The following is a 25,722-nucleotide window of genomic DNA, read 5'->3' as shown; positions in this document are numbered from 1 at the left end:
ATGGCACCTGTTTGAACTTGTTATCAGTATAAAAGGCACCTGTCCACAACCTCAAACAGTCACACTCCAAACTCCACTATGGCCAAGACCAAAGAGCTGTCAAAGGACACCAGAAACAAAATTGTAGACCTGCACCAGGCTGGGAAGACTGAATCTGCAATAGGTAAGCAGCTTGGTTTGAAGAAATCAATTGTGGGAGCAATTATTAGGAAATGGAAGACATACAAGACCACTGATAATCTCCCTCGATCTGGGGCTCCACGCAAGATCTCACCCCGTGGGGTCAAAATGATCACAAGAACGGTGAGCAAAAATCCCAGAACCACACGGGGGGACCTAGTGAATGACCTGCAGAGAGCTGGGACCAAAGTAACAAAGCCTACCATCAGTAACACACTACGCCGCCAGGGACTCAAATCCTGCAGTGCCAGACGTGTCCCCCTGCTTAAGCCAGTACATGTCCAGGCCCGTCTGAAGTTTGCTAGAGTGCATTTGGATGATCCAGAAGAGGATTGGGAGAATGTCATATGGTCAGATGAAACCAAAATATAACTTTTTGGTAAAAACTCAACTCGTCGTGTTTGGAGGACAAAGAATGCTGAGTTGCATCCAAAGAACACCATACCTACTGTGAAGCATGGGGGTGGAAACATCATGCTTTGGGGCTGTTTTTCTGCAAAGGGACCAGGACGACTGATCCGTGTAAAGGAAAGAATGAATGGGGCCATGTATCGTGAGATTTTGAGTGAAAATCTCATTCCATCAGCAAGGGCATTGAAGATGAAACGTGGCTGGGTCTTTCAGCATGACAATGATCCCAAACACACCGCCCGGGCAACGAAGGAGTGGCTTCGTAAGAAGCATTTCAAGGTCCTGGAGTGGCCTAGCCAGTCTCCAGATCTCAACCCCATAGAAAATCTTTGGAGGGAGTTGAAAGTCCGTGTTGCCCAGCGACAGCCCCAAAACATCACTGCTCTAGAGGAGATCTGCATGGAGGAATGGGCCAAAATACCAGCAACAGTGTGTGAAAACCTTGTGAAGACTTACAGAAAACGTTTGACCTGTGTCATTGCCAACAAAGGGTATATAACAAAGTATTGAGAAACTTTTGTTATTGACCAAATAATTATTTTCCACCATAATTTGCAAATAAATTCATTAAAAATCCTACAATGTGATTTTCTGGAAAAAAAATTCTCATTTTGTCTGTCATAGTTGACGTGTACCTATGATGAAAATTACAGGCCTCTCTCATCTTTTCAAGTGGGAGAACTTGCACAATTGGTGGCTGACTAAATACTTTTTCCCCCCACTGTATATGCTGCTGTTGTTCCAGCCTCTTGTCTGTTCTGACTGTCAGTCACTCTGGTTTTTCATTACCATTGTCACCTCAGCTGGCTCTTTTGAAAGTTTAGGGACCAGGTTACTGTTAAAACAATTGTGTAAAATCGGACTGACTGATTTATTGATTAATTGCTTTATTACAGTTATTATTGAGCACCAACGAAAATATCTTTGACCTGTTGATGTATAATCAAAAGCGAAACACTCTTTCCTGAATACCTATGTATCTGATCAATTTCATACATTGACGAAAGGAGCCAAATCAAATATGACACATTGGAGACAAAACTACTGTATCAGCCCATCCCATTTCTGACATGAGACGCCTCACGTTTCCAACACGTTTTCCATCCAGGTTAAACGCCCCTGACTGTGTTATCTTAGCGTTTTCAGCTACACCTCTCTGACATCTCTCTCAAAGATCTCTAACATGTTGCTCCTTTCCTTTTTTCTTGTCTCCATGAGTTATGGACAGATATACATCAGAGGATTCCCTACATTAAACGTGTAATTCAGCTGTCTGTCCCAAAAGTACAGTACCTGTCTCACCTCTTCTAAGAATGCCTGTCTCACCCGTTGTCTCAGTATTTTGTTCCACTTGGACATTCACCATTCTACGCAAAGAAGTCTTATTGTTGTTGACGACCTCATATAGGCCGCTGTTATTTATGGATGCTTATGAAGTTGTTACGCGATACTCTTTATGACGTGTGGTAACACAAAGGACAGGTCTTGTGTAAGCACCTTTCGTCTGGTTCTTTCATAAATAGATATAGTAGATCGACAATGTATAAAGTATGTTCAGTTGATGTTTTTTTGTTTTTTTACAGTCATGTTGAGGATTTTGTTATACTTAAGCAATAAGGCCCGAGGAGATGTGGTATATGGCCAATATACCACGGCTAAGGGCTGTTCTTTTGCACGACGCAATGCGGAGTGCCTGGACACAGCCCTTAGCCATGGTATAATCGCCATATATCACAAACCCACGAGGTGCCTTATTGCGATTATAAACTGCTAACCAACGTAATTAGAGCAGTAAAAATACATGTTTTGTCATACCCGTGGTATACCACGGCTGTCAGCCAATCAGCATTCAGGGCTCGAACCACCCAGTTTATAAAAAAACTGTAACTCACCTGTTACGGATACAGGTATCCTGTGTTTTTGTGTGTTTCTCTCCTTCTGCCCTAATCACAGGTGTCCTGTATGTTCCTGATTGGTGGTCGTTGAGGTGTCTGCTGATTGGACCAATCAGTGAACATTCCTGTGCATTGCACCACCTGTTACTCGTTTGTTCAATCACACAGCCCATTGTATAAAAACCAGTCTTGTGTTTGTTGAGAGAGAGAGAGAATATTTCCGTTTGTGAGTATGGACACGGTGGTGTCCTGTTTTTGGTTACTCACTAAGTTGCTGTTTATTATGATTGGTAAATTCTGTTAGACTACTGTTTTGTTATGTGAGTGCGGATACTGTGGTGTCCTGTGTATTGTGTACTACTTAATTGCTGATTACCCTGTTTGGTAGCTTTGTGTGTTTCTGGGAAAAGGGGAGTTTAAGCTAGTTGCCCTTGGGCGTACATTACCCGTAGGAAGAAATCTGTCTAAAAACACTAGTTAGACCTGAGCGGACCACCCACTGTACTTTTGTATGACTAGCAGTAGCCTAGCGGTTCTTCAGGCAGGCTAGATCAGTTTAGGGGGTTTTACACTATTGTTTCATTTCTTGGGTCCTGCTCAGCCCTTTTTCCCAAACCCTTACCGTGTGTTCTGAAATAAACCATTTGTGTTTGACGGTAGTTCATGGTTGTTGTGTCACATTTGTTCTCACTGCTCCATGCCACACTCCTAATTTGCATAATTTATGTTACGGGTCTCATGTCCATCCACCCTAGACGTTTAGAGCCACGGGGTTCGTAACATAAAGTGGGGGCTCGTCTGGGATCTATCCCATGTTACTCATGCAAATTAGTAAGTGTCTGGTTCAGTGTTGAGCTTGGCAGCGGTACTACCTGTTTTTTTTTGTGTTTAGTAGTCGACGGCTCGTGTTGCTAGTAGGATGGCTACTTTTGAGTTAGAGGCATTTTTGGAAAACCCTACGTGGGGGGTTTTTGAGAATTGCCGTAGAGTGGATCTACAGGCTTTGGCTGACCACTTTTCTTTACCCATACCGAGGGGTTTAGTGAAAGCAGAAGTTAGGGAAGTAGTGCTAGCGATATTGTTAAACGAGCGAGTGCTTGAGTTACCGCCGCCTGAGTCTGCTGCTCCTGTAGGGGATGTGGTTGCTACGCCTGTAAGCCCATCAGTGTCTGAGGACGAGACTAAGGCTCCAGCCACATTGCCCCGTTATGACCCACTCTCCCCACTGACTGACAGTGATGCCAGGATGGATGTCCGCTCGACACGGCTCCAAATGGAGGCGGAAGAGCGGGCACAAATCAGGCAAGACAAGCTGGAGATGCGTAAAATGGAGCTAGAGGCAGAACAGGAGACGCGTAAGCTAGAGGCAGAACAGGAGACGCGTAAGCTAGAGGCAGAACAGGAGACGCGTAAGCTAGAGGCAGAACTGGAGACGCGTAAGATGGAACTGGAGATGCGTAAGATGGAACTGGAGGTGCGTAAAATGGAACTAGAGGCAGAAACAGCGAGGTTAGTCTCTGCTAATACTATGCCTGCTAGTGAGCCATCCTCACCAGCTGTGTCATCTGCTACGTTTGATATTAGTAGGCAGATCACCTTGGTACCTGTGTTCAGGGAGTCAGAGGTTGATTCCTATTTCAGTGTGTTTGAACGTATAGCGGTAGCATTGAAATGGCCCGAAGAGGTATGGTTCCTATTACTTCAGTGTAAACTAACAGGTAAAGCCCAAGAGGTTCTGGCAGCGCTACCTCTTGAAGACAGTTTGAATTATGAAGTGGTCAAAGCTACTGTTCTTCGTGCCTATGAGCTTGTTCCTGAGGCATATCGACAGAGATTTAGGTCTCATAAAAAGTCTCCTACTCAGACTTATGTGGAGTTTGCTAGAGACAAAGGAAATCTGTTTGACAAATGGCACAGTGCTAGTAAGGTAACTGATTTTAACTCTCTACGGGAGTTAATCTTGTTAGAAGAGTTGTTTACCGGAACGCATTGTAGTTTATCTGAACGAACAGAAAGTATCCTCACTGTCGGAAGCGTCTGTATTGGCAGACGAGTTTGTGTTGACGCATAAGAGCGTGTTTTCGGCTCGTACGGAGAGCAGGGCTGCGGAGTTGCTAACTTTTAATCCTAGTCGACCAGCAGTACATCCAGCACGCCCAAAAGATGTGCGTCACTGTTTCTATTGTCATAAGGTGGGACATATGGTTAATGATTGCTTTCTGCTAAAACGCAAACCGGGGATGCCTCAGCACGCCAGGCCGCCAACGGGTGTTGGGCTGATTCGTACGGTTGTAAGGCCGGAATCAAGACAGAGGCCTCATAGTGAATGTGGTTTGAAAGTCCCTGTCCCAGATCACAGTTATGAACCGTTCATTTTTGAGGGGTTTGTTTCTATATCAGATGACGAAGCGTCTCAGCGTCCAGTTAGAATCCTCAGAGATACTGGTGCGGCGCAGTCGTTCATACTATCTGATGTGTTGCCCTTGTCTAATAATACATATTGTGGTTCCAATGTGTTAGTACAAGGAATTGAAATGGGATTTGTCCCAGTGCCATTGCACTTTGTGAACGTACACTCTGAGTTAGTCAGTGGATTGTTCAGAGTGGGCGTACGTCCTATGTTGCCAGTAAAAGGTGTGACATTTATAATGGGCAACGATATTGCCGGAGGAAAGGTGATACCCATATTGGAGGTATTGGATAAAAGTGACCAGTCTCTCTCCGAGGAGCTGGCACAGGGTTATCCAGATGTGTTCCCCGCTTGTGCTGTCACACGTGCTCAAGCACGACAAGTGGGTGAAGTGATAGATTTGTCGAACACGATTCTATTCAGAGAGTGTGACCCAGAGGATAGTTCGGGTGCTACCTCTGGTAAGCTGGTGCAGTCTGACCAACAGCCCAGAGAAAGGAAGAAGGATGTGGAACTTGTTGCTGAGGCCATACAGTTACCAGTTACTCGTGAGCAGCTGATCGCTAACCAACAGGTTGACATTAGCCTGGCTAAATGTTTTTCTAGTGTTGTCTCAGAGGAGGAGCTAAAGAAGAAAAACCTGGCATACTTCATTGATGGTAATCTCCTCATGCGTAAATGGACATCCCATGTTGACGCTGGCGAAGATTGGAATGCTGTTTACCAAATAGTGATTCCTACAGCCTTTCGACAAAATGTTTTATCCCTCGCTCATGATCACCAGTGGTCCGGACATCTGGGAGTCACCAAGACTTATGATCGTGTTTTGCGACATTTCTTTTGGCCTGGCTTAAAACAAGATGTGGCTCGGTTCTGTCGGACTTGCCACACCTGTCAAGTAGTTGGGAAACCGAACCAGGTTATTTCCCCCGCGCCTCTTTGTCCCATACCGGCCATAGGTGAACCCTTCGAACATGTGATGGTTGATTGTGTTGGACCATTACCAAAAACAAAATCTGGTAACCAGTTTATGTTAACAATTATGTGTGTGGCCACCAGGTACCCAGAGGCCATTCCTCTGCGAAGGATTACTGCTCCGGTGGTGAGTAAAGCGTTGATCAAATTCTTCTCAACTTTTGGATTACCTAAGGTGATACAAACTGATCAGGGTACGAATTTCCTTTCTAAACTTTTCAAACAAGTGTTAAAATCCTTGTCAGTTACACACCGTGTGTCAAGCGCATATCACCCAGAGTCTCAGGGTGCGCTTGAACGTTGGCATCAGACCCTGAAGTCTATGCTCCGTAAATATTGCTTGGAATCTGAGAAAGATTGGGAGGAGGGAGTTCCTCTAGTGTTGTTTGCTGTCCGTGAGACAGTACAGGAATCCCTAGGGTTCAGCCCAGCTGAACTGGTGTTTGGACACACCATGAGAGGACCTATGAAAGTCCTTAAGGATCAGTTTTTGTCACAAGAGTTGTGTGTGAAAGAAAATGTGTTGGACTACGTTAGTCGCTTTCGTGAGCGCCTACATGCTGCCTGTGCTCTAGCAAAGGAAGCGCTGTCTTCCTCACAGAAACGGATGAAACGACACTATGACACACAGGCTGTTTCTCGTTCACTGCAGCCAGGTGACCGAGTTCTTGTATTGTTGCCTGTGCCAGGAGCGTCATTGTCAGCACGTTTCTCTGGTCCTTATGTCATTGAAAAGAAACTAACTGAAACTGACTACGTGATACAGACTCCTGATAGAAAACGCCAATCTCGTGTGTGCCACGTTAACATGTTGAAGACATACCACACCAGACCCGTCACTCAGGTAGACAGTCCAGAGAAACTGGCCGAGTCGGCTGTCTCTATTGCTGCTACGGCTGTAGTGGGAGGTCATGTTAATGATGTGGACGGAGATTGCGCAATGGTTTGGAGTTGCGCAATACTCAGCAGCAGTGTGCTAGATTGCCCAATTCAGAGATGCTGCTGTCTCTCCCGTCAAGCCTGATTCATTTAACGGACAGACAGTCAGATTATATTGTGAGACTATTACACAGCTTTCCATGTCTTTTTAATGATGTTCCTACATGTACTAATGTGTTAGAACATGACATTAATGTTGGAAACGCTGCACCTATCAAGCAACATCCTTATCGTGTCAACGTCGCTAAGAGAAAGATAATGAGGAGTGAGGTCGGTTATTTGCTGGAGAATAACCTGGCTATGCCAAGTTCAAGTCCTTGGAGTTCTCCGTGCATTCTGGTTCCTAAACCTGATGGGACATCCAGATTATGTACGGACTATCGGAAGGTCAATGCTGTCACAGTGCCCGACTCGTTCCCGTTACCCAGACTGGATGACTGTATTGATACTGTTGGTGCTGCTACTTATGTAACCAAACTAGATCTTCTAAAAGGTTACTGGCAGGTGCCGTTAACCCCACGTGCCTCCGACATCTCTGCCTTTGTGACCCCAGATCACTTCCTACAATATGCTGTTATGGCATTTGGGATGCGGAACGCACCAGCCACTTTCCAACGCCTGGTTAACACAGTATTGGCTGGAGTTCCTAATTGTAGTGCTTACCTTGATTATCTGGTAATTTATTCAACTGAGTGGTCTGATCATGTTAAAACTCTAAGGGTAGTGTGTGAACGTCTAGCAACCGCTTCTCTAACCCTGAACTTAGCAAAGTGCGAGTTTGGGAAGGCCACTGTTACTTATCTTGGTAAACAGGTCGGCCATGGTCAGGTGCGCCCTGTAGATGCCAAGGTCTCAGCTATAAACGCATTTCCCGCACCTACCACCAGAAGAGAGCTACGCCGTTTTTTAGGGATGGTTGGCTACTACCGTAGTTTCTGTAAAAATTTCTCTGCGGTAGTTGCTCCATTAACGGATTTGCTCAGTCCGGCGAGAAAATTTGTATGGTCTGAAGATTGTTGTACTGCTTTCAACACTGCTAAAGCACTCTTGTGTAGTACTCCTGTTCTTGCTGCGCCAGATTTTGAACGGCCGTTTAAACTGGAGGTAGATGCAAGTGCCAGAGGTGCTGGTGCTGTTCTACTGCAGCAAGACCAGAGTGGAGTGGACCATCCTGTCTGTTATTTTTCACGGAAATTTAACAAATGTCAGACAAACTATTCCACCATTGAACAAGAAGCTCTAGCTTTGTTGTTAGCTCTGCAGTACTTTGAAGTTTATGTGACACATTGGAGACAAAACTACTGTATCAGCCCATCCCATTTCTGACATGAGACGCCTCACGTTTCCAACACGTTTTCCATCCAGGTTAAACGCCCCTGACTGTGTTATCTTAGCGTTTTCAGCTACACCTCTCTGACATCTCTCTCAAAGATCTCTAACATGTTGCTCCTTTCCTTTTTTCTTGTCTCCATGAGTTATGGACAGATATACATCAGAGGATTCCCTACATTAAACGTGTAATTCAGCTGTCTGTCCCAAAAGTACAGTACCTGTCTCACCTCTTCTAAGAATGCCTGTCTCACCCGTTGTCTCAGTATTTTGTTCCACTTGGACATTCACCATTCTACGCAAAGAAGTCTTATTGTTGTTGACGACCTCATATAGGCCGCTGTTATTTATGGATGCTTATGAAGTTGTTACGCGATACTCTTTATGACGTGTGGTAATAAGGCACCTCGTGGGTTTGTGATATATGGCCAATATACCACGGCTAAGGGCTGTTCTTTTGCACGACGCAATGCGGAGTGCCTGGACACAGCCCTTAGCCATGGTATAATCGCCATATATCACAAACCCACGAGGTGCCTTATTGCGATTATAAACTGCTAACCAACGTAATTAGAGCAGTAAAAATACATGTTTTGTCATACCCGTGGTATACCACGGCTGTCAGCCAATCAGCATTCAGGGCTCGAACCACCCAGTTTATAAAAAAACTGTAACTCACCTCTAATCGACACTTCTCTTTCCCCGATATATCACTAGAAAGAAGAGAAAGATAAATAATGGTGTTTAACATATTGGGTAGGAGATACAAAAGCAGTAAAGTATGTTAGCTGAGTTGCCTAGTGAAGTTTGCTAGCGGACACTTACCCATTCCTACATTGGGGACAGAAAGTGACTTTGGTCCCATCCTGATTGACAGGTGCCACCACCACAGTGTAGACGTCCCCACACATGACCTCCGACACGTCACAGGAGCTGCTGAGGGGTGAGGGAACACAGGTGTGGTTGGTGCCCGTCCCAATCAGGTCCACTGTGTGGTTCTGGGGGCCCGAGGAGCGCCAGTATACCCTCAGAGAGCTGTTGGCCATCCGGTAGAGCTTCATGCTCAACGGACAACAGGCACCAGAGAGAGAGAGAGAGAGAGAGAGAGAGAGAGAGAGAGAGAGAGAGAGAGAGAGAGAGAGAGAGAGAGAGAGAGAGAGAGAGAGAGAGAGAGAGAGAGAGAGAGAGAGAGAGAGAGAGAGAGAGAGAGAGAGAGAGAGAGAGAGAGAGAGAGAGAGAGAGAGAGAGAGAGAGAGAGAGAGAGAGAGAGAGAGAGAGAGAGAGAGAGAGAGAGAGAGAGAGAGAGAGAGAGAGAGAGAGAGAGAGAGAGAGAGACTTGAAGGAGAACTGTACGGCCTTGATGGTCATGTGTGCTCTGAACTGTGTATGTGTGTGTCTGTGTGTGGCAGTATCAACCTTTGAGTAACTGTGTGTGAATGTGTAGCCTATGTGTACCCACTGGATGAGAACCCATGATAGCTGCACTCTGACATGTGGCCTGTCCTGCTGATTGCCTCCAGGCTCACGCTGTAGTTGGTCCCGCAGGTGATGCATCCCATCAAGCAGTGCGTGTCCATGGTGTGGCATTTGGCGTGTCCCCGCGATGACATCAGCGCAGTGATGTAGAAGCTTGCCCATCTAGCATGGGACCAGGTGATGTTGGTCATGGCTTGGGTCACCTGGTCTACTGTCAGGGTGGAGGGACAGCAGGGACCTGGGAAGGGACCAGAACGTAAAACTAGTGCACTGCATAGGGAATATGGTGCCATTTGAGACACAGCCCATGTTTTCCAAATGGTGCATTCAGAAAGTATTCAGACCCCTTGACTTTTTCCACATTTTGTTACGTTACAGCCTTATTCTAAAATGAATTAAATTGTTTTTTCCCCTCATCAATCTACACACAATAACGCATAAAGACATTTTACTCTTTTTTTTCAGTATTCAGACCGTTTACTCAGCACTCAGTACTTTGTTGAAGCACCCTTGGCAGCGATTACAGCCTCGAGTCTTCTTGGGTATGATGCTTCAAGCTTGGCACACCTGTATCTGGGGAGTTTCTCCCATTCTTCTCTGCAGATCCTCTCAAGATCTGTCAGGTTGGATGGGGAGTGTCGCTGCACAGCTATTTTCAGGTCTCTCCAGAGATGTTCGATCGGGTTCAAGTCCGGGTTCTGGCTTGGCCACTCAAGGACATTCAGAGACTTGTCCCGAAGCCACTCGGAAGATGAACCTTTGCCCCAGTTGGAGGTTCTGAGCGCTCTGGAGCAGGTTTTCATCAATGATCTCTCTGTATTTTGCTCCGTTCATCTTTCCCTCAATCCTGACTAGTCTCGCAGTCCCTGCTGCTGAAAACATCCCCACAGCATGATGCTGCCACCACCATGCTTCACGGTAGGGATGGTGCCAGGTTTCCTCCAGACGTGACGCTTGGCATTCAGGCCAAAGAGTTCAATCTTGGTTTCATCAGACCAGAGAATCTTGTTTCTCATGGTCTGAGAGTCTTTAGGTGCCTTTTGGCAAACTCCAAGCGGGCTGTCATGTGCCTTTTACTGAGGAGTGGCTTCCGTCTGGCCACTCTACCATAAAGGCCTGATTGGTGGAATGCTGTAGAGATGGTTGTCCTTCTGGAAGGTTCTCACATCTCCACAGAGGAACTCTGGAGCTCTGTCAGAGTGACAATCGGGTTCTTGGTCAACTCCCTGACCAAGGCCCTTCTTCCCCGATTGCTCAGTTTGGCCGCACGGCCAGCTTTTGGAAGAGTCTTGGTGGTTCCAAACTTCTTCCATTTTGAATGATGGAGGCCACTGTGTTCTTGGGGATCTTCAATGCTGCAAATAAATTTTGGTACCCTTCCCCAGATCTGCTGCCTTGACACAATCCTGTCTCGGAGCTCTACGGACAATTCCTTCGACCTCATGGCTTGGTTTTTGTTCTGAAATGCACTGTGCGAGCTTATATAGACGGGTGTGTGCCTTTCCAAATCATGTCCAATTTACCACAGGTGGACTCCAATCAAGTTGTAGAAACATCTCAAGGATGATCAATGCAAACAGGATGCACCTGAGCTCAATTTCGAGTCTCATAGCAAAGGGTCTGAATACTTATTAAATAAGGTATTTCTGAGTTTTAAAACAAATCTAAAAACCTGTTTTCGTTTTGTCATTATAAGGTATTGTGTGTAGATTGATGAGAAAAACATTGAATCTAATCCATTTTAGAATAAGGCTGTAACGTAACTAAATGTGGAAAAAGGGAATTGGTCTGAATACTTTCCGAATGCACTGTATATGGCCCATATAGACACACTCAGGATCTCTGGAGAACAGGGAGCTGAAGGGGAAACCAGGGGTTAATGGATTAGTTAATTGGTTAATTTATTAATGGATTGATTGGATTCTTGAAAATACAGTATAAATGAAAATATGGAATATATGGACATTTTCTATGTAATGTTACTGTAAGTGAACGTACATTTCCAGTGCTATATTTGTCTATATTTTACTTGTTTTCAGTGTGTATGTGTCTGTTACCTGCATTGTATGTATGTGTGTGTGTGTGTGTTGCCTGTTTCTTGTGTGAATGTGTGTGTGTGAGTTATCTGTCTTGTGTGTGTGATGTGTTTGTGTTACCTGTCTCATGTGTGTGAGGTTTGCAGGTGCGGTTGCAGCCTCGTACCTCACTGCATGGTGTCACCACCACACTGTACTGTGTGTTACAGCGCAGGTCGGACAGAACACACACAGGTGCCGTGTCGTTACAGTGGATGACATCATCAAACTCCTCCGCTGTCGTCTCGTATAGCTCCACCCCTCGCACTGATGACCACATGATCTCCAGGGTTTCTGTGGACACCAGTGCTATGGTAACATCCTCTGGACAACAGGGGACTGAGGAGGAAGAAAAGAGAGGTGAGTGACTTGACAAAGGTGTGTGTGGAAAGTATAATAACTCTTACTAGTAGTATAGTTCAACACTTCTCCCGGAGGACTGGATCCAGCATGGTTGTAGGTGAACACTGTGGTGAGGTAGGTGTAACCACACATGCAGTGGAATTGACAGGTGGTGTCGGTGGTATTACAGAGCTCCTCGGCCCCGTCGTCTCTCTTGATGAAGGCCATGTAGTGCTCCACCAGGGTCATCTTGGTCCACGCCACCAAGCAGCTGCCTGCCTCACGTTCCTCTACCCAGATACGCTCCGGAGTGCATGGGACTGATGGAGAGACACAAGAGAGATTAGCATATGATTACATTACACGTACCTTATCCCTAAGATTAGGTTAGGGGTCACAGGTGAGAGGTCAGAGGTCAAGGGCCAGGTGTATACATACATGTGATGAAGTCCTCAGGGTCAGAGGGGTCGCTGCGTCCAGCACTGTTCTCGGCAGTAACAGTCACACTGTGGTTCTGCCCGCAGCGCAGTGGGCTGATGATACAGTACCTCTCTGAGGCAGAGCAGTTCTGACCAGTAGAGATCCTGGCCAAGTAGTCATCCACACCACGCACCGTCTGCCAGTAGACTGACAACTCCACAGACCTGCCTTGGGTCAACAACACCTGGATGGCTTCAGGGCTGAGAGGACCTGGGACAGAGAGAGATTATTTAAAGACACAAAAATACATTTACTGATATACGTAGATGAACATACACATAAGCACACTGATTGACACACTGAGAGATAGACTTGCATACATCTATTCAAGGAAAATCACAAACACAGTGCAGACATATACAGTAATACCTGGGTTGTAATTAGCTCTGCCTACCCAGCCTGGTCTCATAGACTAGACATAACATACTGTAGTAAATGTAAATCTGGGACATTGAAATTAGTATGAATTCATAACATATCATACATATTGCAAATTCGTAACATATTGTACGAATTGCAATTCGTAACATATCATATGAATTGTAATTCATAACATATCATATGAAATGGACATGCACAAATTAATATATACCATACGAAACGTAACATATCATACTAAATAGAGGGAGACAGATTTACTATTACTATGCTACGTCTACCCCTGAGTCCAGGTTGGCCTACCACTAGGTGGATAGGCTCTGATGAAAACGTTTACAAGCCCCATAGCAAACCTCTCCCACCCAGTGACTCTTTCTGCCAGGCTTTGTCATATGTGTTAAATTGTGTCTATTGTTCAGTATTGTGTCTATACACAAAGTATAAATAGCTTTTCCCTTTCTGTCATCTTGCCAGGTCTTTCTCTCGACAAAGGTTACGACCTCTTACCAGAGACTTCCTGGTCATATAAAAGCTATTTTAAGTTAATATTATTAACCAAACACCCAATTGCCATGCTTACGGGTGATCTGACACACAGTGAGGTCGTCTCCGGGGCGACCGTCCAGGTCCCAGGCCGTGCCCTTAAAGAGGTAGGTGGTGCCGGGCTCCAGTTTATCAAAGTTCATGAAGGGATTGCTGGTGTTGAGTTTGAGGCTGGAGTCGGAGCCCTCCCTGATGATGCAGAGGGTGTAGAGGACGGCGTGGTCTACCGGAGACCAGGTCACCAAGATGGTGTCATTACTGGGAGAGGTTGAGCTGAGCTCTGGAGCCACCACCACTGGGGATGGTAAGGAAACTGTAGATTAATAAATTGATAGACAGTTGGGATGAAGGAAGGGAGGGAGAGAGGGGTGAGAGACAGAGAGAGACAGAGAGAGTCATCATTCTTTGTTTGTTAGGTGTCAAATAAAATGTATTTTCCTGTGGAAATTCTTGGGGAGAGGAGACAACCTAGTTCTCATGGTTTCACTTTTCATATTCTGAGGTTCAAATGGGGAGATAGTTACCGCCGCATCACAGTTTCCACCACATGCACCCACTATCACAATGGAGCTGTGAAACTGCACTCCATTATGCCTCTAGGTCGGAGATAGCGGCCCTTTGTCTCTCAGAGTGTTTCAGCCATGATTAGGATCTTAAGTAAACAACTTTTAATTTCATTTGAAGAGTGAGTGAAAGTTGTGGGACAGACTCATTGTCTGTGATCTATTCTTCCATGTGGCTCAGATGAAATAGATACTAATTGTCCTTTCCCTTTCTAATTAGTGTAACAAACTCAAGACCACTTCTGATATGTGGCATTCTGCCCTTCTAACCACAGGTCCTGGGACAGTTTTAGAACTTGTCTCAAAGAAGTGTATGGTTATGTCTTGGTTTGGGAAAACAGATTTTGAATCAGCTCTGCTACCTGAACAGGTATATGAACCAGGACAGGTATATGTATCTGAACAGGTGCATGTATCCGACAGGTGAATATCTGAACGGGTCTATATATGTACCTAAACATGTGTATGTACGAGATCTATTTACCTGTCCTGATATGAACAATTGTACTTACATGAGCAGGTGTATTAGTAAACAGGTGTATGCATCCAAACAGGTGTATGGACAGGTGTATCTAAACCATCTACCTGTTCTTATCTGGACGGGTGCTGAGGGCTGGCTGCGTCCCCCGCTGTTGACAGACATTACACTGAGGGTGTAGTCAGTGTATGGCTTTCAACTGCAGCACCGTGCCTGGGGAGCTGGTCACCACCGTCTCTGAGAAGAAGTCTCCCACCTCAGACTTGGCCCGCAGGATGTAGCCGCTAGCCCCCAAACACCTCAGTGAACTCCATGGTAATGCTGTTGCTCTGCTTGGAGTAGGTGTGCTCGATGGTTGGTACCTCGGTGGTTAGAGAAGAGTGGTCACACACATATACACACATCATCATCAGATTCAGAATCATCATCATTCTTTTTTTATTACGCACACACATGTCCATTAGGCGCGCATACAGTAGCCAACGTACATGAGCTCCTCTCCAACTCTGCACAGCTCAGGACGTTGCCCGTGTTGTCCATGGCCTCGACCCGCATGGTGTACACCGTATTGGGGGAGAGAGCGTTGACAGAGCCCATTACGGAGTTCCCGCTGAACTGGGCGAAGATGGACTGTTCAGGAGAGTTCTTTGGCGTGGCGGTGATTTTGTAGGAGCTCTGCGTTGGAGTAACGACTCCATCGCACCCTAATACTTTTTGTGGTCACTTGGAACACAGAGAATGTTATGTCTGCAAAGTGGGGAAAGAACAGAAATCACTTAATCAATTTTAGGCTTATTATTTGTTTATGTAATATCCTGTAAACATATGTATTAGAAGCTCTATGGTGTAATTCAGTTTAAGCCTATATTGTTTTTGGGTTGCAAACACTTGTGTTTTTATTTTATGTCTACATTTCAAAGATCTACTTAAGGGAAATCATTTGAGTCATGTTGGTTGAATTCTGTAATGTACTTTGTGGTCCTCTGTAGCTCAGCTGGTAGAGCACGGCGCTTGTAACGCCAAGGTAGTGTGTTCGATCCCCGGGACCACCCATACACAAAAAAAATGTATGCACGCATGACTGTAAGTCGCTTTGGATAAAAGCGTCTGCTAAATGGCATATTATTATTACTGTCCACTTAATTATTTGTCTCTCCTGTGCATACGAATTTGGTGAGCTGGCTGGATTAGCCAATCATAGAGCTTGTTAAATTTTGGGCCAATCCAGGGAGTAGGGTTTGTGGGGGCACAGGACTCTGTGCGGGTGATTTCGGTCGAGAGTGAGGAGCGAGAGGAACACTATAGTTGTTATCGAGTAGAAATACTTATTCTTACCTTACTAAAAAGTATAGTTAAAAAGGGTAGTCTGTTGAATTTAATGGATTCAACTGCCGCTGTGCTGGATTGAGGCTCCAGTCGTTTTGTGAGCTAGCATAGGTTTCGTCGGATCAGGAGCTGGAGTGGATGGCTTGGTCAGAGATGATCTGGGGACTTCTGTGAAGCTGGACATCGTTTCTTGGTTGCATGCAGGGCATTTTGTATTGTATGTGTTGTGCATTTTATGTATTTGTATGTGTATCATATAATACATTCTATCTGTAGTATGTCCCTGGCCTCTTGGTATTTTTTGTGTGTTTCCCCTAGCGAGGTAAGTCATACCAAGTTTATAATTTACTGCGATTTCCTTTTCACCATATTTTCCATGTTGATTTATCTAAGCCTTTGGTGAGAGGGTTACATTTTTGGGGCCTCTGTCCGGGATGTTATTATATTGTTTTCCTTGAATGATACTGGTGTATTGTGTATACTTGTTAACCAAAACCAGATGTTGTAGGAATACCTGGAGAGGTTGGTCTCTGGCCTGTGCATATCATTGTTGCATCACCTGCATCTCCTGCTGAGGGTGAAGATTTTCAGTCTAGGCTGCTGTCATTTCTGAGAAATGAAGGGAAGACTGTCGCTGATGTTAAAGTCCTGATAAGTCCCTCCCCTGCTGTTGATCTAAACACTGAGTTGGTTAGTGCCATTAGCTCATTGGTGAAGAAATGTCACAGTATACCTACTAAGATGCAAGGTTACCGCAAGCTACACATGTTTTCTGGTGTGAAGCCTACTCCCAGTGGAGAAGAGGAGTATGATGCTTGGACTGAACAGACCACTTATCTGCTGGATGAATGGCAATGTACTGATAATGTGAAGAAGCAGAGAATAGTTGAAAGTCCAAGAGTCCTGCTGCTGACATTGTGAGGCTTTTGAAGATTGGGAATCCCACAGCTACTGCTACTGATTACATGAATGCTCTTGAAACTGCATTCGGCACCACTGAGAGTACATCTGATCTGATGGGAAGGTTCAGAAATATGTGCTGAGATCAAACAAACTGCTGCACAGTGTGTTTCGCAAAGGAGGAATTCAACTGTCTGAGATGAATTGCAAATGCATTGAACAGGATCCGAGAGGTGCACTGTCACACGACATGGTTGCTCTTCGCATACGGATGACCTACAAGCTGTGTGAGCCGCCTGCCTTCTCGGAGCTGCTTCGCGAGGTAAGGGAGGAGGAAGATATGATTCAAGACAGAACTGTTCCCAAGTGTTGTGATGTCAGCAGCTGTCACTCCAGTTGCTGCTGCAACCACATAATCTAACAGTGACATTGAGCTGCTGAGAAAAGGAATGAGTGGCTTTAAAACTGAGATGACTCGTCTTAGGTCCACTGCTGTCACCACAGGTAAGCCTGACACATCCACTCAGAAGTCAGATTTCACTGTCAAAGTCAGAAAGAAGAATGAATCCATTTCAAGGTCCTACCAAGGATGAAGGCAGACCTGGTATCTTCTGCTATAAATGCGGAGAGGATGGATGTTACAGGAGGGGGTCGCAGTTCTGGAGCGACCCACTAGGTGTAATCCTCCGACAACCTTAGGCACATCCTCACTCACAGTCTGGACTAATCATGATCCTATTGGTGTCACCTGTGACTACCTGTTCATCTGTGTATTTATGCCCTCACTTCCCTGAGTTCCCTTGCTCAGTTTCCTCTGCTAGTTTCACTATGCCTAGCAATACTAATCAGTGTCTGATCACGGGACGTATGGACAGGTACGTGAGAAGTGTTCAGTTAGTATTTCGTATTTTTTGGAGTCTTATTTGCTCTGCCTTTCTTTTTCGTGTAATGTCCGTTATTTTGTATCCTGGCTTCGGGACCATCAGTAAAGTTCCTTGTTTTGCTATCTTTGCCTACTGCCTACTGTCTATCCTGCACCGCACCTGGGTCACACCTCACACCAACCCTTACAGATGGACACTTCAAACGAGAGTGTGAGGGCGAAGACAATTTGAAGAAAGTCAACAAGCATCTCATCAGCCAGAAATGGTCAATGGGAAACTACAGAGGGACCCAGTAAAGGAGTAGACTGATGTCCCGGTGAAGATACGTTCCACCAAGTGCAACAAGAAACGTCAAGAAATAAAATACATACTACCTACCGGTTTAGTGGGCCCTAGCATTGTTGTTCCTGTACAGATTGAAGGCATCTATGCTAAAGCTTTATTAGATAGTGGGTCTCAGATTACTCTACTCTACAGGTCATTTTACAACAAGTTCTTGACGCATCTGCCATTAAAGCAAATTGAACACTTGAAGATTTGGGGCCTTAGCTTAGAGCAATACTCCTATTATGGCTATTTGTCGCTGAAGTTTTAGTTTTCAGGATCAGTAGAGTGTAGTGGAAACCATTGAAGCACTTGTGTTGGCACTTGTGTTGGTACAAACACTTCTGTGGTGAGAAGGCTCATGACGGTTTTTGATGAACTGATTTTCTTCTTCTGTAGAGAAAGGAGGTGAAGAATTCCTGAGCGCACTACGAGTTCATCCTACCATCAAAGAGGCTTACGAGAAGACGAAAGAGACAACTGATGTTGATGACCAGAAAATAGAAACAGTATGGTTCTCACAGACAAAACCTGTAACATTGCTCCCTGGTAGACTATCAAGAGTCACCGGAATTCCGAATGTTTCCTGGATCACCTTGTACTCAGACCATCCTGATGGATAGGCCTGAAGAATCCCAGTTTCAAGAAGATTCCCGGTTTCCAGAAGAACTTCTTGTGAGACCTGAAATTCAGACGTCTACGGCTGTGTCGTCCAGAAGAATAATAGTTACAGTCAGGAATGTGTCGTCGCGGGAGATCACCTTAAAACGTGGCATGCCCATTGCTTACCTGTTTCCTGTAGATGCAGCCCCTGCTCCTGCTGCCCTTGAGGGGGTAAGCAAAACGTATGCTTTCATTCAATTTTGGTGCCTCACCTGTAACTGAAAAATGGAAGAAGAGGTTTTAACTGACAAGATGATGGAATGAAAATACGTTTTCTCAACTCATGAGTTTGATATTGGTTGTTCCAAGAGTACTCACCATACCATCAGAGTCACTGATGATACACCATTTAGGGAGAGGTCTCGACGGCTGGCCCCAGCTGACGTGGAAGATGTGAGAAAACATATGAAGAACCTGAATTATGCTGAAGCCCCTATGCATCGCTGTTTGTGGTGGTGAGGAAGAGGAACCGAACCATACTGATGTATGTGGCTTACAGAACACTCAACAGATGTGCAGTTCCTGACCAATACAAAGTTCCACGGATTGAAGACGCCCTGACCAGTTTGAATGGAAGCAAATGGTTCAGTGTGTTGGATCTCAGAAGTGGATATTATCAAATTCCGATGAGTGAAGCTGACAAAGAGCAGACTGCTTTCATATGTCCGGCGGGATTCTATCAGTTTGAGAGGATGCCGCAGGGTGTGTCTGGAGCACTGGCAACTTTTCAATGTATTATGGAACATACCGTTGGAGACATGAACCTGCTCAAAGTTCTAGTGTACTTAGACGACCTGATAGTCTTCGGAAAGACACTGGAAGAACACGAAGAGAGGCTACTCAGAGTGTTGGATTGCTTGAAAGAAGAAGGACTGAAGTTCTGCCGAACGCTAGTCAACAACATTAGATATACAAAAGTATGTGGACACCACTTCAAATTAGTGGATTCAGCTATTTCAGCTACACCTGTTGCTGACATGTGTATCAAATCGAGCACTCAGCCATGCAATCTCCATAGACAAACATTGGCAGTAGAATGGCCTTACTGAAGAGCTCAGTGACTTTCAAGGTGACACCGTCATACAATGCCACCTTTCCAACAAGTCAGTTCGTCGAATTTCTGCCCTGCTAGAGCTGCCCCGGTCAACTGTAAGTGCTGTTATTGTGAAGTGGAAATGTCTAGGAGCAACAACGTCTCAGCCGCGAAGTGGTAGGCCACACAAGCTCACAGAATGGGACCGCCAAGTGCTAAAGTGCGCAGCATGTAAAAATCGTCTGTCCTCGGTTGCAACACTCACTACCGAGTTCCAAACTGCCTCTGGAAGCAACGTCAGGAGCTTTATGAAATGGGTTTCCATGGCCGAGTAGCCACACACAAGCCTAAGATCCCCATGCACAATGCCAAGCGTCGGCTGGAGTGGTGTGAAGCTCGCCGCCATTGGACTCTGGAGCAGTGGAAACTTGTCCTCTGGAGTGATAAATCACGCATCACCATCTGGCAGTCCGACGGACGAATCTGAGTTTGGCAGATGCCAGGAGAACGATACCTGCCTGAATATATAGTGCCAACTGTAAAGTTTGGTGTAGGATGAATAATGGTCTGGGGCTGTTTTTCATGGTTCGGGCTAGGCCCCTTAGTTCCAGTGAAGGGAAATCTTAACGCTACAGCATACGATGACATTCCAGACAATTCTGTGCTTCCAACTTTGTGGCAACAGTTTGGGGAAGGCCCTTTCCTGTTTCAGCATGACAATGCCCCCGTAACAAAGCGAGGTCCATACAGAAATGGTTTGTCGAGATCGTTGTGGAAGAACTTGACTAGCCTGCACAGAGCCCTGACCTCAACCCCATCGAACACCTTTGAGATGAATTAGAACGGCGACTGCGAGCCAGGCCTAATCACCCAACATCAGTGCCCGACCTCACTAATGCTCTTGTGGCTGAATGGACGCAAGTCCCAGCAGCAATGTTCCAACATCTAGTGGAAAGCCTTCCCAGAAGAGTGGAGGCTGTTATAGCAGCAAAGAGGGGACCAACTCCATATTAAAGGCCATGATTTTGGAATGAGATGTTCGATGAGCAGGTGTCCACATACTTTTGTTCATGTAGTGTATATTGAACACATAGTATCCCAGGATGGAGTGACTACAGATCTATCACAGTTCTAAGCAGTACTGTGTCTGCTTTGTGCTCTTTCCTCGGATTCTGTGGATATTACAGACGGTTCGTGAAAGTCTACTCAAAAGTGAGTTACCCATTGAATCAACTCCTGCATGGTTGCCTTCCCTCAGCAAAGAAAGAAAGAAAGAAAGCCAAAGTAAGAAAATACAAAGTGTACTTCAAGCCCTCAGAGCCCTTTCAGTCAAGGTGGGATGTGAAGTGTGAAATGGCCTTTGAGAAACTGATGGAAAGCCTCACTAAAGCTCCAATGCTGTCTTTTGCAAACCCTCAACAGCCATATGCACTACATGTTGACGCAAGCGGTGAAGGATTAGGTGGAGTACTGTACCAAGAAGACCAGGATCAACACCTGCGTCCAGTCGCATTCGTCCGTCGAAGCTTTCCCTGTCTGAGCGCCACAACCCTGCTCATAAATTGGAATTTTGAGCTTTGAAGTGGGGTGTCGTTGACAAAATGCACGATAACCTGTACAGAGCAAAGTTCGAGGTGAGAACAGACACAATCAGCTGACATACCTCAGCAAAACTGGATGCTACAGGCCATCGCTGGCTTGCTGGGTTGTCTACCTATGACATTAGTCTGAAGTATAGGCCAGGAAAATAGAACATTGATCACGACTTTTTATCCCGTCGTCCGCATGAGAAACCAGAAATGAAACCCGATTGGAGAAATATTCCTGCATCAGGCGTGAGAGCTGGAGTGGATGCCAGATGTCTACAGTGATCAGACCGACTTGTTGATTATCTCAAGACAGAGTGATTGACCAATTGACTGGTTCCATGCATGCCGTTCCTCAAGCATACTGCAACTTGACTACGTTGAGTGTTCATCATCCGCGAACGGTTAAGTTCATCTGAACTGTCGGCGTCTCAACAAGAAGATTCTATGCATTCGTAAGGTGTGGTCAGCTCTAGGAAAAGGTGATGTCACGAGAGTCATGAAGATGGGACATCCAGACATCTCTCTACTGCTGAGCGAATGGGAGAAACTAAAGATTGAATACGGAGTGCTATACAGGATTACCAATCCTCCAAACAGACTTCGTCGCACTCAGCTACTTCTGCCAGAGATATTCAGAGAAGTGGTGTTGAAGTCACTACACGATGACTCTGGTCATCTAGGATTTGACAAGACTTATGGATTAGTAAGAGACCGTTTCAACTGGCCAAGTATGAAAGCAGATGTCGAAGACTACTGCAAGTCCTGTGCTCACTGTATCCAGAGAAAGACTCTATCCAAGAGAGTTGCTCTTTTGTCTCATACAGTGGGGAGAACAAGTATTTGATACACTGCCGATTTTTCAAGTTTTCCTACTTACAAAGCATGTAGAGGTCTGTAATTTGTATCATAGGTACACTTCAACTGCGAGAGACGGAATCTAAAACAAAAATCCAGAAAATCACATTGTATGATTTTTAAGTAATTAATATGCATTTTATTGCATGACATAAGTATTTGATCACCTACCAACCAGTAAGAATTCCGGCTCTCACAGACCTGTTCGTTTTTCTTTATGAAGCCCTCCTGTTCTCCACTCATTACCTGTATTAACTGCACCTGTTTGAACTCGTTACCTGTATAAAAGACACCTGTCCACACACTCAATCAAACAGACTCCAACCTCTCCACAATGGCCAAGACCAGAGAGCTGTGAAAGGACATCAGGGATAAAATTGTAGACCTGCACAAGGCTGGGATGGGCTACAGGACAATAGGCAAGCAGCTTGGTGAGAAGGCAACAACTGTTGGCGCAATTATTAGAAAATGGAAGAAGTTCAAGATGACGGTCAATCACCTTCGGTCTGGGGCTCCATGCAAGATCTCACCTCGTGGGGCATCAATGATCATGAGGAAGGTGAGGGATCAGCCCAGAACTACACGGCAGGACCTGGTCAATGACCTGAAGAGAGCAGGGACCACAGTCTCAAAGAAAACCATTAGTAACACATTACGCCGTCATGGATTAAAATCCTGCAGCCCACGCAAAATCCCCCTGCTCAAGCCAGCGCATGTCCAGGCCCGTCTGAAGTTTGCCAATGACCATCTGGATGATCCAGAGGAGGAATGGGAGAAGGTCATGTGGTCTGATGAGACAAAAATAGAGCTTTTTGGTCTAAACTCCACTCGCCATGTTTGGAGGAAGAAGAAGGATGAGTACAACCCCAAGAACACCATCCCAACCGTGAAACATGGAGGTGGAAACATCATTCTTTGGGGATGCTTTTCTGCAAAGGGGACAGGACGACTGCACCGTATTGAGGGGAGGATGGATGGGGCCACGTATCGCAAGATCTTGGCCAACAACCTCCTTCCCTCAGTAAGAGCATTGAAGATGGGTCGTGGCTGGGTATTCCAGCATGACAACGACCCGAAACACACAGCCAGGGCAACTAAGGAGTGGCTCCGTAAGAAGCATCTCAAGGTCCTGGAGTGGCCTAGCCAGTCTCCAGACCTGAACCCAATAGAAAATCTTTGGAGGGAGCTGAAAGTCCGTATTGCCCAGCGACAGCCCCGAAACCTGAAGGATCTGGAGAAGGTCTGTATGGAGGAGTGGGCCAAAATCCCTGCTACAGTATGTGCAAACCTGGTCAAGACCTACAGGAAACATATGATCTCTGTAATTGCAAACAAAGGTTTCTGTACCAAATATTAAGTTCTGCTTTTCTGATGTATCAAATACTTATGTCATGCAATAAAATGCTAATTAATTACTTAAAAATCATGCAATGTGATTTTCTGGATTTTTGTTTTAGATTCCATCTCTCACAGCTGAAGTGTACCTATGATAAAAATTACAGACCTCTACATGCTTTGTAAGTAGGAAAACCTGCAAAATCGGCAGTGTATCAAATACTTATTCTCCCCACTGTATACATAGTGAAGGACCTTTGGATCTTGTCTGCATGGATTTCCTGTCCATTGAACCAGATTCCAGTAACACAGCAAATGACCTGGTTATTACAGATCACTATACCAGATAGGCTCAAGCCTTTCCTACGAAGGATCAGAAAGCGTCCACGGTCGCAAAAGTGTTGTGGGAGAAGGACTTCATCCATTATGGCCTGCCCCCAAGAATGCATAGTGATCAGGGAAGACATTTTGAAAGTTGCCTTATACTGTACATGAGATGTTGAGCATGCTTGGAGTCGAAGTCAAGAAAAACGTTGTACCATCCTCAAGGAGATCCACAACCTGAGAGATTTAATAGAACGTTGTTGAACATGCTTGGAACACGATCCAAAGAAAGGGCAAGTGGAGTCAGCTTATCGGACATCTTGTACATTCGTACAATTTCACTCAGATCTAAGCAACGGAAAATTCTCCGTACTTTCTCATGTTTGGCCGTGAAGCACAGTTACCTGCATGTGTCTGATATGAGGAAAGAGTTGCAAGCTGCCTACAAACTTGCAGAGACCACTGCTGACAAACAGAACAAAGAAAACAAACAAAGATATGCTCAGAAGATTTGCTATTCCCTTCTTATGCCTGGAGATAGAGTCCTGATACGGAACCTAGGGCTGAAAGGAAAGCACACGTTGGCAGATCGCTGGGTCTCTATGCCATATGTTGTTGAAAGTCAAATGCCAAACTTACCTGGGTTCCGGTTGAAGCCTGAGAAGGGAGATGGACCCATCAAAATCCTTCATCGGAATCACCTGTTACCGCTAGGACAGCAAGTGTGCCTAGAATCTGTGGTTGACGTTGAACCAATACCGAGTCGGAGAACCTTGCAAAGAAAATTGAAGAAAGAAAAGAAGAAAAGTGGAACTGAACAAGCCTGAAAGCTGCCCTTCGAGAGAAGACGACCTGAATAGGATGTGAAGAGTCCAGAGAAATCTGAAGATTTTTAAGATGTCAATTCAGAAGATGAAGACATTGGGATGTGTTATGATCTACCTGACACAAACTGTCAAGACAGAAAATGAAGAAATGTCAGAACCTTACAGTTTGGACTTGGATATTACATGGAATTTAATGACTGGAAAACCTGAGGCGAGATCAGGAGAGGAACATGAAACAGAGTCCATTGATTAAACAAATGAAGCTAAAGAAGCAGCAGAAACAAATAAAGCTGAGGAAGCTAATGGAGCAAATTAAGATAAAACAAATGAGATTGAGGAATCTGACCCAGTTGAAGACGACCCAGAAGAAAGGGAGGAAGCAGAAACAGAGAAAAGAAGATCTCAAATATCAAGAAAGCTCCTACTCTACTGACCTATGACACACCTGGAGTTCCTTGTGTGGTGTTTGTTCCTATAGTGAGATATATCTCCTCTATATTCAAGTGGATTGGGTAATACTATGTACACGTATCCCTTATTCCTTTTGAGTTACACAAGGGTTGACACATTTGTTTATACATACATATATTTTTTTTTACCCTGGTTTACTTGTCATGAGTACATGCCTATTTTGGTAGAGGTAGAGTGTAATATCCTGTTAACACATGTATTAGAAGCATTATGATTTAATTCAGTTTGATGTTGAGCCTATGTTGATTTTTCATTGCAAACACTTGTGTTTTTATTTAATGTCCACATTTCAAAGAGATACTACAGGGAAATCATTTGAGTCATGTTGGTTGAATTCTGTACTGTACAGTACTGTCCATTTAATAATTTTTCTCTACTGCGAATTTGGTGACCTGGCTGGATTAGCCAATCATAAAGCTTGTAAAAATGTTGGGTTTGTGGGGGCAGAGTGAGGAGTTAGGCGAACACTGTTGTTGTTGTCGAGTTTAAACTTGATTTTTATATCTGAAAATATTATTTGTTTTGAGCATAAATATTTTTTCTTAGTAAAAAGTATAGTTAAAAAGGGTAGTCTGTTGAATTTACTGGATTCAACTGCCGCTGTGCTGGATTGAGGCTCCAGTCGTTTTGTGATCTAGCCTGGGTTTCGTCGGATCAGGAGCTGGAGTGGATGGCTTGGTCAGAGGCGATCTGGGGACTTCTGTGAAGCTGGACATC

General features: G+C 45.0%; 1 pseudogene across 1 annotated transcript in view; it reads right to left on the bottom strand.

Annotated features, from left to right (window-relative positions):
* The window catches only part of LOC311146935 (fibronectin type III domain-containing protein 7-like), a 32,778-nt pseudogene extending 8,392 nt beyond the window's left edge, over nucleotides 1–24,386 (bottom strand). Inside the window, exons 1-11 of the transcript in view lie at nucleotides 24,347–24,386; nucleotides 14,949–15,221; nucleotides 14,582–14,836; nucleotides 13,471–13,728; nucleotides 12,471–12,722; nucleotides 12,098–12,352; nucleotides 11,772–12,029; nucleotides 11,425–11,472; nucleotides 9,599–9,853; nucleotides 8,965–9,220; nucleotides 8,819–8,852 (exon numbers count right to left, since the gene is read on the bottom strand). The product of the transcript in view is annotated as a fibronectin type III domain-containing protein 7-like (transcript). The remainder of the gene's footprint in view (nucleotides 1–8,818; nucleotides 8,853–8,964; nucleotides 9,221–9,598; nucleotides 9,854–11,424; nucleotides 11,473–11,771; nucleotides 12,030–12,097; nucleotides 12,353–12,470; nucleotides 12,723–13,470; nucleotides 13,729–14,581; nucleotides 14,837–14,948; nucleotides 15,222–24,346) is intronic.
* Nucleotides 24,387–25,722: the final 1,336 nt, after the last annotated feature.

The sequence above is a fragment of the Coregonus lavaretus genome, assembly GCF_964263955.1.
Source record: "Coregonus lavaretus genome assembly, chromosome: 19".
Classification (NCBI taxonomy): Eukaryota; Metazoa; Chordata; class Actinopteri; order Salmoniformes; family Salmonidae; genus Coregonus; species Coregonus lavaretus.
This window is presented reverse-complemented; position numbering and strand designations above follow the sequence as displayed.